Consider the following 16,533-nt stretch of genomic DNA (forward strand, 5'->3'; position numbering starts at 1 on the left):
TGACCCATCAAGCCATCTGTGGCATAGCCCAGTGTCTTCCCATACCCTACATGATAAGTACCATAGCCCAGTGTCTTCCCATACCCTACATGATAAGTACCATAGCCCAGTGTCTTCCCATACCCTACATGATAAGTACCATAGCCTAGTGTCTTCCCCTACCCTACATGATAAGTACCATAGCCCAGTGTCTTCCCATACCCTACATGATAAGTACCATAGCCCAGTGTCTTCCCATACCCTACATGATAAGTACCATAGCCAGTGTCTTCCCCTACCCTACATGATAAGTACCATAGCCCAGTGTCTTCCCATACCCTACATGATAAGTACCATAGCCCAGTGTCTTCCCATACCCTACATGATAAGTACCATAGCCTTGTGTCTTCCCATACCCTACATGATAAGTACCATAGCCAAGTGTCTTCCCATACCCTACATGATAAGTACCATAGCCTAGTGTCTTCCCATACCCTACATGATAAGTACCATAGCCTAGTGTCTTCCCCTACCCTACATGATAAGTACCATAGCCCAGTGTCTTCCCATACCCTACATGATAAGTACCATAGCCCAGTGTCTTCCCATACCCTACATGATAAGTACCATAGCCTAGTGTCTTCCCATACCCTACATGATAAGTACCATAGCCCAGTGTCTTCCCATACCCTACATGATAAGTACCATAGCCAGTGTCTTCCCCTACCCTACATGATAAGTACCATAGCCCAGTGTCTTCCCATACCCTACATGATAAGTACCATAGCCTAGTGTCTTCCCATACCCTACATGATAAGTACCATAGCCCAGTGTCTTCCCATACCCTACATGATAAGTACCATAGCCCAGTGTCTTCCCATACCCTACATGATAAGTACCATAGCCCAGTGTCTTCCCATACCCTACATGATAAGTACCATAGCCCAGTGTCTTCCCATACCCTACATGATAAGTACCATAGCCCAGTGTCTTCCCATACCCTACATGATAAGTACCATAGCCCAGTGTCTTCCCATACCCTACATGATAAGTACCATAGCCCAGTGTCTTCCCATACCCTACATGATAAGTACCATAGCCCAGTGTCTTCCCATACCCTACATGATAAGTACCATAGCCTAGTGTCTTCCCCTACCCTACATGATAAGTACCATAGCCCAGTGTCTTCCCATACCCTACATGATAAGTACCATAGCCCAGTGTCTTCCCATACCCTACATGATAAGTACCATAGCCTAGTGTCTTCCCATACCCTACATGATAAGTACCATAGCCAAGTGTCTTCCCATACCCTACATGATAAGTACCATAGCCTAGTGTCTTCCCATACCCTACATGATAAGTACCATAGCCCAGTGTCTTCCCATACCCTACATGATAAGTACCATAGCCCAGTGTCTTCCCATACCCTACATGATAAGTACCATAGCCTAGTGTCTTCCCATACCCTACATGATAAGTACCATAGCCCAGTGTCTTCCCATACCCTACATGATAAGTACCATAGCCTAGTGTCTTCCCCTACCCTACATGATAAGTACCATAGCCCAGTGTCTTCCCATACCCTACATGATAAGTACCATAGCCTAGTGTCTTCCCATACCCTACATGATAAGTACCATAGCCCAGTGTCTTCCCATACCCTACATGATAAGTACCATAGCCCAGTGTCTTCCCATACCCTACATGATAAGTACCATAGCCAAGTGTCTTCCCATACTCTACATGATAAGTACCATAGCCCAGTGTCTTCCCATACCCTACATGATAAGTACCATAGCCCAGTGTCTTCCCATACCCTACATGATAAGTACCATAGCCCAGTGTCTTCCCATACCCTACATGATAAGTACCATAGCCCAGTGTCTTCCCATACCCTACATGATAAGTACCATAGCCAAGTGTCTTCCCATACCCTACATGATAAGTACCATAGCCCAGTGTCTTCCCATACCCTACATGATAAGTACCATAGCCCAGTGTCTTCCCATACCCTACATGATAAGTACCATAGCCCAGTGTCTTCCCATACCCTACATGATAAGTACCATAGCCCAGTGTCTTCCCATTCCCTACATGATAAGTACCATGGGACTGCTTTGTGGATGACATAATCGCCTTCACTCACATGCCATGAATAACAGTTCCATTGCAGCCTCATATGAGTCTTTTCCCAACATAAGTATCTTTATTGATATTCCCACCTACAATATAATTGGCAAAATCTGCCATGAGTGATTCTTTATAGGGCCATAGATGCTAGCGTGAGCATCTGTTGTATGTGGTCAGTGGGAACCAGTGAAATGTCCAAAAAGTGCCACAATCCACATAGTATATCCCCTTTCCCCAACCAGCTTCCATGGATGTGGGCCAGATCTCTAAACTCTGGGTGACCTGCATGTGCAAGCCATTCCTCAAAAGCAGCTACACTGAGGCACATTTCCCTTTGACCAGGCAGGGAGGTCACAGACTCAAATATACAGCCACACACACACAGGAGCACATACAGGCACACGTTAACACGCATATGTTGTTCACATATATACGACACAGAGCCCAGGTGGGCAACGGGCAGGAGTACAACACACTCGTCCCTCGCATATCCCCCCCGAGTAAACATGAACTCCACCTCAGCCCCGGCCCCACTCATCACTATCCCCTATCCCCTACCCCCCTGACCCTCCCTAAGCCTGGTCAGAATGTGTCTTTCACACGGGCGGCTTGCCAAAGCAAATAAACCAGCAGCGCGCCAGCTAACGAGGGCGTGAATGGGGTCAAAGGGGGCTTGCCAGGAGTGACAGAGGGAGAGAAATGGTCACGCAAAGAAAACAAGCCCAGCCAGAGCCAGCCAGCCTTCTCACGCAGGGGCCCAGACGTGTGTCTTGTCATGCAACAGCCACCCCATCAACCCAAATTAGGGCTGACGGAGGTAATAAAGCGAGGGAGGAGGAGAAGGAGGGGAGGGAGGAGTGATCGGCCTCACTCGTTCGCTCATGAGCTTCTAAGAATAAAACTGAGAATCTATCAGTTTCTGAGCCTTGGCTGAGGTTGAGGAGATCTCACCCAATGGCCCTGTGACCTCATCGTTGTGCCAGGCAGGGCTTCTGCATGGGTAGGCCTCAGGAGACCTCAGCAGACCGGGGCTACTGTCGAGTAACTGACTGAGAAAAATATATCCTCTATTAATTCTAATGCCCTTAGTTAGGCTGCTGCAGTCCTTGAAAAACTTAAGCTCTAGGTACTTTATCTCTAGGTACTTTATAATATTTCAGATTAGAGGGAAAATTACCACCAAATATTTACTGTGTCGTTCCATGAAATGAGTTCCTTTTGCGTCCCGTTGATATTTTTTGTAGAAATGGCGCACAAATATTGCATTTTAAAAGCCTGTTATATAAAATGAAGTGCCCTTTCGTATAGACCACATGGAAATGTCAAGAAATTTGATTTTCTATATGAATAAAGAGATTTTGACATGTCCCTCTGTGACTTCTAGGAATATTGTAACCCACTTAACCCCAACATTTCTCAAAGTTTTCACCATCATTGTAGTTATTTTGTTGCTTTGACAAAGTCATTTCTGAAGATTAGTATTTATTTAATGTTAGTGATTCATTATAAGGTAAAAAAAAAAAAAAAACCTGGCCCTCATTTTAAGGTCAACGCTGTTATGTGAACTGAACTCTCATTTTAATATGGTGAAACTATTCCTTTTTAAATATTAGTACATATATTTTTATATATCTAATAGTCAAATCAGAGGAATTTATGGCTGATTTAAGATAAAATCATCAACCCTGTGTAATGAATACTCGGACAGAGTGGTAAGATCCAATCGCAGAATAGCGATGCTTTATTAGAGTACAGACAAGGGAATAGCTTAATCGTGGTCGGGCGGGCTGTGGTCAAAACCGGGCCAGGCATAGACAGGCAGAGGTACCAAAGGAGCGGGCTTAGTCGTAGTCGAGGTCACAGGCACAGGATCAGAGAACGGTAATCACTGGGGTAGACAAGTAGAGGATTAAGCAATTCGGGAAGTCAAACAACAAGGCACAGGTCGGATACACGGGTAATCAAAAACAACAAACTCTCTCTCTCTCTCTCTCTCTCTCTCTCTCGGAACAAAACGCTTAGCAAGTCACAAAGGAACAATACCTCGCACCGACTGAACCTCTGAGCACACCTTATATCCTACCCTAATTATGGACAGGTGTGCTCAGAACTCAGGTGAACCAGATCGAGTCTGATGACTCCCCCTCTCTGTAGATCGGGGAAGTGTCAGACTCTGTCTAGACCCAGCCAACCCCCGATCCCTTACAGTATCCCCCTCCCCAGGGCCGGCTCCTGACGGCCTTCTACCTCTACCGGGTGGTCTTCCTCTGGGTCGGGGTCCGGGATGATCTGGGTGTTCAGCGTGGAAAGTGGCCTTGAGAGCGGGGTCTAGTATGTCCTTAGCAGGAACCCAGGACCGTTCCTCCGGTCCATATCCCTCCCAGTCCACGAGATATTCGATGCCCCCTCGTCTCCGTCTAGACTCCAGTATCTCGTGGACTGTATAGGTGGTGTCCTGTTCATCCTCCAAAGGTGGTGTAGTAGGTTGTTGAGCGATTGGTGGATACATCGGGCTATAATGAACAGGTTTCAGCAGGGAGACGTGGAACGTAGGGGTTTATCCTGTAGTGTCGAGGGAGTAACAGACGGTAGGTGACAGGGTTAATACGTCTCTGAACTTTGAAAGGACCAATGTACCTGGGTTGGAGCTTCTTGCAGCTCCGTCGGAACCGCAGGTCTCGGGTAGACAGCCACACTCGTTGTCCGGTTTGATAAGTGGGAGTAGGTCTCCGGCGTCGGTCGGCATAGGTCTTTTGCTGCTGTGAGGCTTGACTGAGATGTTGATGGGCCGTCTCCCAGACCTGCGCACTCCGACGGAACCACTCGTCCACCGCCGGTACCATCCCGGGTGCGGTATCCCACGGGAACAGGGGTGGTTGATACCCTAGAACACACTGAAAGGGCGTTAGACGTAGGGAGGTGTGAATGAGTGAGTTCTGAGCATACTCTGCCCAAGGAAGGAATCGGCTCCACTCTTGCGGCTGCCGCGAACATTGTTGCCGTAGATACTTCCCAATTTCCTGGTTGAGCCGTTCGGTCTGCCCATTGGCCTGGGGATGATATCCAGAGGTGAGGCTCACCGAGATACCCAAGCGTTCGCAGAAGGCCTTCCAAACCCGGGATACGAACTGGGGTCCCCGGTCGGAAACAATATCCTCTGGAACACCAAACTGCCGGAACACCTGGTTAAACATAGTCTCCGCCATCTGAGTGGCGTTAGGTAAACGGGTCATGGGTACTAACCGACACATCTTTGAGAATCGATCGATGACCACGAGAATTACAGTATGGCCCTCTGATTCTGGTAGGTCGGTAACAAAGTCCATCGCAATGTGCGACCAGGGTCGTTGAGGAGTTGGCAATGGCATCAGCTTGCCCTCCGGTAGTGCTCGAGGCGCCTTGGACTGAGCACAAACTGGGCAGGATAATACGTAGTCTCGGACGTCATCTGTGAGGGAATCCCACCAGTATTTTCGACTGATGAGTCGAGTAGTTCGAGTGATTCCGGGATGACCAGATCCTAGCGACGTGTGGCACCATTCCATCAGTTGAGGTCGAAGCGAAGCTGGTACAAACACCTTCGACACCGGGGTTTCTGGAGGTGCTGGTTCAGCTTGTAGGCTCTCCTGAATCGTGTCATCGATAGCCCACCTCACAGGGCCAGCACGGCAACTCATGGGGAGGATAGGTTCTGGTTCAACCGGTCTGTCAGCGCGCTCGAACCGTCGGGAAAGCGCGTCCGCCTTACAATTCTTTGACCCGGGAATATAAGAGACAGTGAATTGGAAACGGTTGAAGAACAAAGACCACCTTGCCTGTCGGGAGTTCAGTCGTTTAGCACTGTGAAGATACTCCAGATTGCGGTGGTCCGTGAGCACTTGGAACGGATGAGCTGCTCCCTCCAGCCAATGTCTCCACTCCTCCAGTACTAACTTCACCGCCAGCAATTCACGATTTCCTACGTCGTAGTTCTGCTCGGCCGGATTCAGCTTCTTAGAAAAAAAAGCACAGGGTCGTGATTTGGGCGGCTCACCTTGGCGCTGGGATAGCACGGCTCCAACTCCAACCTCCGAGGCGTCCACCTCCACGATGAACGGCAACGTAGGATCCGGCTGACACAAAATGGGAATGGTGGTAAATCGTTGTTTCAATGTCTCAAAGGCCCGCACTGCCCCCTCCGTCCATTTCAGACCACGCCCCTTGTGGCTGGTCATCGCCGACAGGGGAGCTGCGGTGGTGCTGAAATTACGCACGAACCGTCTATAGTAATTGGCAAACCCCAAGAATCTCTGAAGCTCTTTCACCGTCTGGGGTTGAGGCCAGTCTCGTACAGCTTGTACCTTGGATTCATCCAGTCTTACCCCGTCGGGAGTGAGTATGGCCCCAAGGAAGGAAATCGTCGTGACATGGAATTCACTCTTCTCGGCCTTCACGAACAGAGAGTGTTGGCGGAGTCGGTCCAGAACCTGTCGCACATGGGACACATGTTCACTCAGAGAGTTAGAGTAGATTAGGATGTCATCAATGTACACTTTGACGAAACAATCAATCAAGTCCCTAAAAATGTCATTCATGAACGCCTGGAACACAGAGAGCGCGTTAGTAAGTCCATAGGGCATAACACAATATTCATAATGTACTCGATGGGTGATGAAGGCAGTCTTCCATTCATCCCCGTCTCTAATGCGCACCAGATTGTACGCACTCCTGAGGTCCAGTTTACTGTAGATGGAGGCTTGCCCCACCTGCTCGAGGGCCGCAGGAATCAAAGGAAGGGGGTAACGATTTTTTATGGTGATATCGTTCAAACCTCGATAGTCTATGCAAGGACGAAGTCCGCCATCCTTTTTCTTAACAAAGAAAAAACTGGATGCGGCGGGAGACGTAGATGGGCGAATGGCCCCTTGCTGAAGTGCCTCATCAATATACTTGCTCATTGATTCCCGTTCCGGCTGAGACAAAGGGTAGATTCGTCCGCGAGGAGGGGTAGCCCCGGATAGCAGATCAATTGCACAATCCCAGGCCCGATGCGGTGGTAGCACGGAAGCCCTCTCCTTGGAGAACACCTGCGCGTAATCCTGGTACTCCGTAGGAACAACAGTAGACACCGCACCCTTCGCATCCTCCACAGTAGACGTTTTGCAAGGTAAAATGAGGCACTCAGCCCTACATACCTCACTCCAAGCCGTGATATCGCCAGATTTCCAGGAGATGACCGGATCATGGGTAACGAGCCAGGGGTGGCCAAGGACTAGCGGCTCCCGTGGGGCGGAGATGACGAACAGAATGATGTTCTCATGGTGCAGGGAGCCCACTTGTAACTTGATTTCCCCGGTACGGTGCGTAATGAACCCAGTACCCATGGGCTCACCGTCTAGCGCGTTGACTCTCAGGGGAGGTTGAATTGGGATAAGTTGAACTCCCAACTCCTCAGCAAGACCCATATCCAGAAAGCTGGCAGCCGCTCCGGAATCAATAAGTCCCTCCAACCTGCGCACTTTCTCTCCGACAGATAAGGTGACAGGCACATACATTTGTTTAGATGTAATGTTCAACACTGGAGTCTCACTCACCGGTTTGGCCGATCCGAGGCGATATCCTGGGGTACGGTTAGGTCGTACCGGACATTGACGAACGAAATGACCCGCCTGACCACAATACAGGCATAGTCCGTCTTGCCGACGTTGTTGTCTCACCGAACCTGGTAGAGGTGACCGTCCCAGTTGCATAGGTTCCTCCTCAGATTCTCTCCTCCGCTCTGTCGATTGCATAGGACCAGTGATCGAGGGCTCCCGGACTGTGGATGCCTTGTGTTGCACTATAAGATTATCAATAGAGATGGCTATTTTGATAAACTCATGTAGCGCAGTGATATCTCCTCGACAAGCCAACTCAGTCTGTACGTCTTTGCGCAGCCCTCTTCGGAAAACTGTGAGCAAAGCAGTTTCGCTCCATCCGCTACCGGCTGCTATATTACGGAACTCTAAAGCGTAGTCGGCTACTGTGCGACGGCCCTGCTGAAGTTCGCATAGTTGGTCTCCCACACTACGCCCAGATACTGGGTGGTCGAACACCTCTTGAAACAGTCTCTTGAACTGAACTTCCGCATTCAACTCGGGGACCTCAGCTGCCCAAAGCGCAGTAGCCCAATCCAGTGCTCTTCCCGTTAGCAGAGAAATCATGAAATCCACCCTGCTACGGTCATCGGAAAATATAGTACGATTATACGACACATACAGGGACATCTGGAGTAGAAACCCCTGACATTTGCCAGGTTCCCCGTCGTACCTTGTCGGTATAGAAATCGGAGGTGCATGACGAGGACTGACCGTACTCGGGGTGGTGCCTTCCGCTGCACCAGCGTTGAGTAGCTGTAGGAGTTCATCCATGCGTTTCTCCTGTATCTCCCATCGCCTCTGTAATTCCGCTGGATCCATGGTAATGGCGAGGTATTCTGTAATGAATACTCGGACAGAGTGGTAAGATCCAATCGCAGAATAGCGATGCTTTATTAGAGTACAGACAAGGGAATAGCTTAATCGTGGTCGGGCGGGCTGTGGTCAAAACCGGGCCAGGCATAGACAGGCAGAGGTACCAAAGAAGCGGGCTTAGTCGTAGTCGAGGTCACAGGCACAGGATCAGAGAACGGTAATCACTGGGGTAGACAAGTAGAGGATTAAGCAATTCGGGAAGTCAAACAACAAGGCACAGGTCGGATACACGGGTAATCAAAAACAACAAACTCTCTCTCTCTCTCTCTCTCTCTCTCTCTCTCTCTCTCTCTCGGAACAAAACGCTTAGCAAGTCACAAAGGAACAATACCTCGCACCGACTGAACCTCTGAGCACACCTTATATCCTACCCTAATTATGGACAGGTGTGCTCAGAACTCAGGTGAACCAGATCGAGTCTGATGACTCCCCCTCTCTGTAGATCGGGGAAGTGTCAGACTCTGTCTAGACCCAGCCAACCCCCGATCCCTTACACCCTGTTACGGTCAACCCTGTTACTTTACTTGGCACTTAATTGGCACTTTCTATAGTAATCTGTTATTTAACCTATTGAGATGTGAAAACTTGTTTTTTATTAAGTTGAACATGTGCTCTTTATGACAGAATGTTATACAGTGAGGGAAAAAAGTATTTGATCCCCTGCTGATTTTGTATGTTTGCCCACTGACAAAGAAATGATCAGTCTATAATTGTAATGGTAGGTTTATTTGAACAGTGAGAGACAGAATAACAACAAAAAAATCCAGAAAAACACATGTCAAAAATTTTATAAATTGATTTGCATTTTAATGAGGGAAATGAGTATTTGACCCCCTCTCAATCAGAAAGATTTCTGGCTACCAGATGTCTTTTATACAGGTAACAAGCTGAGATTAGAGCACACTCTTAAAGGGAGCGCTCCTAATCTCAGCTTGTTACCCGTATAAAAGACATCTATCCACAGAAGCAATCAATCAATCAGATTCCAAACTCTCCACCATGAGACCAAGACCAAAGAGCTCGCCAAGGATGTCAGGGACAAGATTGTAGACCTACACAAGGCTGGAATGGGCTACAAGACCATCGCCAAGCAGCTTGGTGAGAAGGTGACAACAGTTGGTGCGATTATTCGCAAATGGAAGAAACACGAAAGACCTGTCAATCTCTCTCGGCCTGGGGCTCCATGCAAGATCTCACCTTGTGGAGTTGCAATGATCATGAAAACGGTGAGGAATCAGCCCAGAACTACACAGGAGGATCTTGTCAATGATCTCAAGGCAGCTGGGACCATAGTCACCAAGAAAACAATTGGTAACACACTACGCCGTGAAGGACTGAAATCCTGCAGCGCCCGCAAGGTGCCCCTGCTCAAGAAAGCACATATACATGCCCGTCGGAAGTTTGCCAATGAACATTGAATGATTCAGAGGAGAACTGGGTGAAAGTGTTGTGGTCAGATGAGACCAAAATGGAGCTCTTTGGCATTAACTCAACTCGCCGTGTTTGGAGGAGGAGGAATGCTGCCTATGACCCCAAGAACACCATCCCCACCGTCAAACATGGAGGTGGAAACATTATGCTTTGGTGATGTTTTTCTGCTAAGGGGACAGGACAACTTCACCGCACCAAAGGGACGATGGACGGGGCCATGTATCGTTAAATCTTGGGTGAGAACCTCCTTCCCTCAGCCAGGGCATTGAAAATGGGCCGTGGATGGGTATTCCAGCATGACAATGACCCAAAACACACGGCCAAGGCAACAAAGGAGTGGCTCAAGAAGAAGCACATTAAGGTCCTGGAGTGGCCTAGCCTTAATACCATAGAAAATCTGTGGAGGGAGCTGAAGGTTCGAGTTGCCAAGCGTCAGCCTCAAAACCTTAATGACTTGGAGAAGATCTGCAAAGAGGAGTGGGACAAAATCCCTCCTGAGATGTGTGCAAACCTGGTGGCCAACTACAAGAAACGTCTGACCTCTGTGTTGCCAACAAGGGTTTTTCCACCAAGTACTAAGTCATGTTTTGCAGAGGCGTCAAATACTTATTTCCCTCATTAAAATGCAAATCAATTTATAACATTTTTGACATGCGTTTTTCTGGATTTTTGTTGTTGTTATTCTGTCTCTCACTGTTCAAATAAACCTACCATTAAAAGTATAGACTGATCATTTCTTTGTCAGTGGGCAAACGTACAAAATCAGCAGGAGATCAAATACGTTTTTCCCTCACTGTACTGCAGTTACACTACTCAAAAGCCACCTAAATGGTGGAACAACCCTACTGCCTGATGCTTTAACGTTTTCTATGGACCTGAAGAGCCAGGAATCTTTGGTGGCTTGTTCTGTAGGTCCATGGACTACTGTCTGGGTATCATAAACTACAGTGACGTGCGGTCAGGTCTGAGGCCGGATAGGCACTTTCGGTGTTTATTGGTATGACACTATCATTAAGATAACCAATAAACGACCACAAACAACCATCAAACAGTAGCTTCTTCTTGTTTTTAGCTGATAGAAGTGGAACCCGGTTTGGTCGTTTGCCGCAATAGTCCTTCCGTGACAAGGATCGACGAGTTGTGCATTCCGAGATGCCGTTCTGCACACCACTGCTGTACTGCACCGTTATTTGTCAGTTTGTGGCCTGCCTGTTAGCTTGCACGATTCTTGCCATTCTTCTTCGACCTCTCTCATCAACCATTCTCTGGAAACCCTAGACACTGTCACGCGTGAAAAGCCCAGGAGGGTGGACATTTCTGAGATACTGGATCCGGCATGCTTGGTACCGACGATCATACCACGCTCAAGGTCGCTTAGGTTTTGCCCATTCTAACGTTCAATTGAACAGTAACTGATTGCCTCGATGCCTGTCTGCCTGCTTTATATAGAAACCACGTCTGTAGGTGTGATCCATTTTCATGAATGGGGTGGTATACCTAAATCTGGCCGGTGAGTGTATACTTACACAATAGACATCCGTCTATCCTTCTGGGTAAAGACATCAGTGACTGAACTGTAAAACTCCTCCCTCAGTTTTAAAAGTCTCTAGGTCTCGACTCTCGATGGAGATGATGGTAAGGGAGCAGAGTTGTCCTTGATCGGTCTGGTTTCGGCTATGTCTCTATCTGTTTCACCGCAGAAAATGACCTCTCAACGGATGCTGTTGTGGCTGGTATAGTGACGACCAGCCGCATTAAGTTTGTCGCCTCGGGAACAGTCTGCGAGGTCATGCTGGAACAAAACGCTGAAGAGCTGTCCAGGGTTGGGTTTCCCAAAAGCATCGTAGCTCTATGATTATCTTTAGTCCATTGTTTCAATGGAATTAAGATCATTTTAGTGCTAAAATGCTTTTGGGAAACCCAGCCCAGCTGATTTGTCTCGTACTATTTGTGAACTGTACAATCCGACAAGATCAGCCTTAAGTCTAACGAAATCAAAGTACTTGGCATATTTTTTTTGTGTGTTTTTTTTTACATAGGGGGTAGATCAGCTTTGATAATGCAGATAGATTGTAACTATCAATGTAATTGTCTGCATCACTTCCAATCCCCCATATGTTTTTTTTCTTCTCGCATATATACATATACACATACATACACACATATATATATATACACATAGATACATATATACATACATACATACATATCCTTTAAAAATACATATATTTCCATTTATTACTTTCCAACCCCATCATCCCCTCCCTAATTGGAGTAAACTAGTGAACAACAATGCTTAGGCCTCTACTTCATGCTTATACATACTATATACATTTTATGGACACAGTCACTAATTATATTTTGTTTGTTTTTACTCCTGAACTTCCTCCGATCATTTTCACGATGTCCATCTGGTATGCTTCTATATGCCATATCTTTCTAACTATGCTCTTTCACAAAAGCTCACAATATATAACCTATATACTTATTATGGACACAGCATGTCTTACACTAGTTATCTTGTTGTTATTCGTTGTTGTTATTAGTCCCATCCTTCAGCTCCATTCAACACCTCCCATCTATCTCTTAACACCATCCATATTGGATTTCTATTTGCCATATATTTTTCAACTGTACTGTGATGTTTTACAAAAGTTCTGAACCTTTCTATTCTCATTGTTTCTACAGTTTGTGAATTGAAAATAAACATCTTTGCTAAAAGTATAATTATATTATTGATCAATTGACTATGACTTTTCAGATCACCCAGTAGTGCTATCTGCAGGGTCAGCTCCGAGCAAATATTGCAATCCTTCAGCCATTCCTGGACCTGTGTCCAGAAACAAGCTACAAATGGACAGTACCAAAACAAATGATCTAATGATTCCTTCTCTTTACAGCCAAATCTGCAGAGCTGGGAAGATTGTATCCCCCATACAAATAACATTCTATTGGTAGCAAGAATTTTATATAATAATTTAAATTGAACAATTCTAAGTTTTGAATCAGGCATCGTTTTGCATATCAGTTCATAAACACTATGCCATGGAATCGGTACGTCAAAAATCTCTTCCCAACTATTTTGCAATCTATATGGGACGGCTGTCAATCTTTTGGTCCTTAAATGAAACTGGTAAAACATTTTATTTATCACAGTTTTCTTTAACCAATTTTGTTCTTTGATGCAAGGCCGACAGACAAGTTCCTTATTTTTTCCTCTTCCATTTTTGCGGTAATGCTGCAATTATTTGGTTGTAATTTTGGGTAGAGCAGACATTTCCATATGTTTTTGTTAGCTGCATGTGCGACATAACTCCACCAGTCCTACCGATGATATCATTTACGAAGATTATACCTTTTTTACACATTTTCTCAAAAAATAACATTTTTTTATCAATTAGTATATTTGAGTTTAACCACAATATTTGTTGCAATATTTGTTCTGTCATTTCTGGAGGATTAAATTGAAATTGCAACCAACTTTCTATGGCTTGTTTTAGAAATAGTGATATCTGGTAGATTATTTCCTTTTCAAATGCCTGAAAGTGAGGGGTTGTAATCTGAATAAAGGGAAAAAGTCCCTTCTTGAACATTGGGTGAGACAATCTTACTAGTTTGCTAGAGAACCAGTTCGGATTTAAGTATAATTTTTGTATGACTGAAGCTTTTAGTGATAGGTCTAATGCTTTAATATTTAATAATTTCTGTCCTCCGAATTCATATTCATTATATAAATAGGCCCGTTTAATTTTCTCTGGCTTGCCGTTCCAAATAAAATGGAATATTTTTTTCTCATATAATTTAAAAAACTGTTCGCTAGGCGTAGGCAAGACCATAAGCAAATAGGTAAACTGGGATAAAACTAAAGAGTTAATCAGTGTGATTTTTCCACAAATTGACAGGTATTTACCTTTCCATGGTAGCAAGATCTTATCTATTTTTGCTAACTTTCTATTACTTTTTTTTTGGAGTGAGATCATTTATTTCATTTGGGATATGTATTCTGAGTATATCCACATCACCATCAGACCATTTTATTGGTAAACTACATGGTAATGTAAAAATTGTATTTTTTAGTGATCCAATACGTAATATAGTACATTTATCATAATTTGGTTGTAATCCAGAGTGGTTAGAAAAGGTATCTAGATCATCTATGAGGCTGTGGAGGGATTCAAGTTGTGGATTTAAAAGAAAACATGAATCATCAGCGTACAATGACACCTTTGTTTTTAAGCCCTGGATTTCTAATGCCTTGATATTATTGTTGGATCTGATTTTAATAGCTAACATCTCGATGGCAATACAGTGATCCCTCGCCACTTCGCGGTTCACTTATCGCGGATTCGCTATTTCAGCGGATTTTCATAATGCATTTTTTTTTTGGTGCATTGTGCTCTGCATTCTGATTCGCTAAAAACTCACTCCCCGCTTCTTGTATCAAAACATGCTACGAATTGTGCTATCATTTTGTCGTCTCGTGCAGTTATGTGTACGTACATAAAACAGCTTGGCAAATTTACATTAAGTTGGCCAAATTATCTTGTAATTTCGAACATCTCCTAATGAAATGGGACCCTTTGATGAGCCGTTCGTTACAGTTCTCCAACGTAATCGATGGTGGCATGTCGGTGTACAAGGATCTTTTTTGCAAAGAAGAAAAAAAGAGCGACAACAGCTGCCTATCACTATGTTCTTCTCCCGAACAAACACACCTGCACCGCTGGGCTTCAGAAGAAGAGAACACTGCAGAGCGCAGTCAGGATGCAGCGGCCCAGTCTGAAGAGCAGTGAAACGGCCTACACGTGAGTCACTGTATTTGTATACATGTAATAGTTGCTAATTGTAAAAAAAAAAAAGTTTTCTATTTCGGGATTTCACTTATCGCTGGGTCATTTTCGAACGTAACCCCCGCGATAAACGAGGGATTACTGTAATAAATAGATATGCCTATAGTGGACAACCTTGTTTCACTCCTCTTGACAGTTTAAAACTTTCTGAGAAATAGCCATTATTTACTATTTTACACCTAGGGTTACTTGATTTTAACCCAATTTATAAGAGATTGTCCAAAATTGAAATGCTCCAGGGATTTATATATAAACCCCAGTCGTACTTTATCAAATGTCTTTTCGAAGTCTGCTATGAATAGTAGGCCTGGCTTCCCAGATTTTTCATCGTGTTCTATTGTTTCCAGTACTTGCCTTATATTATCTCCAATGTATCGCCCATGTAAAAAACCTGTCTGATTAGAATGAATAATGTCCGACAATACCTTTTTTATTCTATGCGTTATACATTTTGCTAGAATTTTTGCATTACAACACTGAAGTGTAAGGGGCCGCCAATTTTTTTAATGGACTGGATCTTTATATTTTCCACTTGTATCCTGTTTCAGTAATAATGAAATCAGGCCTTCTTCTTGAGTGTCTGATAATCTACCATTTACAGTGGGGAGAACAAGTATTTGATACACTGCCGATTTTGCAGGTTTTCCTACTTACAAAGCATGTAGAGGTCTGTAATTTTTTATCATAGGTACACTTCAAATCCAGAAAATCACATTGTATGATTTTTAAGTAATTCATTTGCATTTTATTGCATGATATAAGTATTTGATCACCTACCAACCAGTAAGAATTCCGGCTCTCACAGACCTGTTAGTTTTTCTTTAAGAAGCCCTCCTGTTCTCCACTCATTACCTGTATTAACTGCACCTGTTTGAACTCGTTACCTGTATAAAAGACACCTGTCCACACACGCAATCAAACAGACTCCAACCTCTCCACAATGGCCAAGACCAGAGAGCTGTGTAAGGATGTCAGGGATACAATTGTAGACCTGCACAAGGCTGGGATGGGCTACAGGACAATAGGCAAGCAACTTGGTGAGAAGGCAACAACTGTTGGCGCAATTATTAGAACATGGAAGAAGTTCAAGATGACGGTCAATCACCCTCGGTCTGGGGCTCCATGCAAGATCTCACCTCGTGGGGCATCAATGATCATGAGGAAGTTTAGGGATCAGCCCAGAACTACACGGCAGGACCTGGTCAATGACCTGAAGAGAGCTGGGACCACAGTCTCAAAGAAAACCATTAGTAACACACTACGCCGTCATGGATTAAAATCCTGCAGTGCACGCAAGGTCCCCCTGCTCAAGCCAGCGCATGTCCAGGCCCGTCTGAAGTTTGCCAATGACCATCTGGATGATCCAGAGGAAGAATGGGAGAAGGTCATGTGGTCTGATGAGACAAAATTATAGCTTTTTGGTCTAAACTCCACTCACCGTGTTTGGAGGAAGAAGAAGGATGAGTACAACCCCAAGAACACCATCCCAACCGTGAAGTATGGAGGTGGATACATCATTCTTTGGGGATGCTTTTCTGCAAAGGGAACATGACGACTGCACCGTATTGAGGGGAGGATGGATGGGGCCATGTATAGCGAGATCTTGACCAACAACCTCCTTCCCTCAGTAAGAGCATTGAAGATGGGTC

Source organism: Coregonus clupeaformis, chromosome 25, assembly GCF_020615455.1.
Source record: "Coregonus clupeaformis isolate EN_2021a chromosome 25, ASM2061545v1, whole genome shotgun sequence".
NCBI lineage: Eukaryota > Metazoa > Chordata > Actinopteri > Salmoniformes > Salmonidae > Coregonus > Coregonus clupeaformis.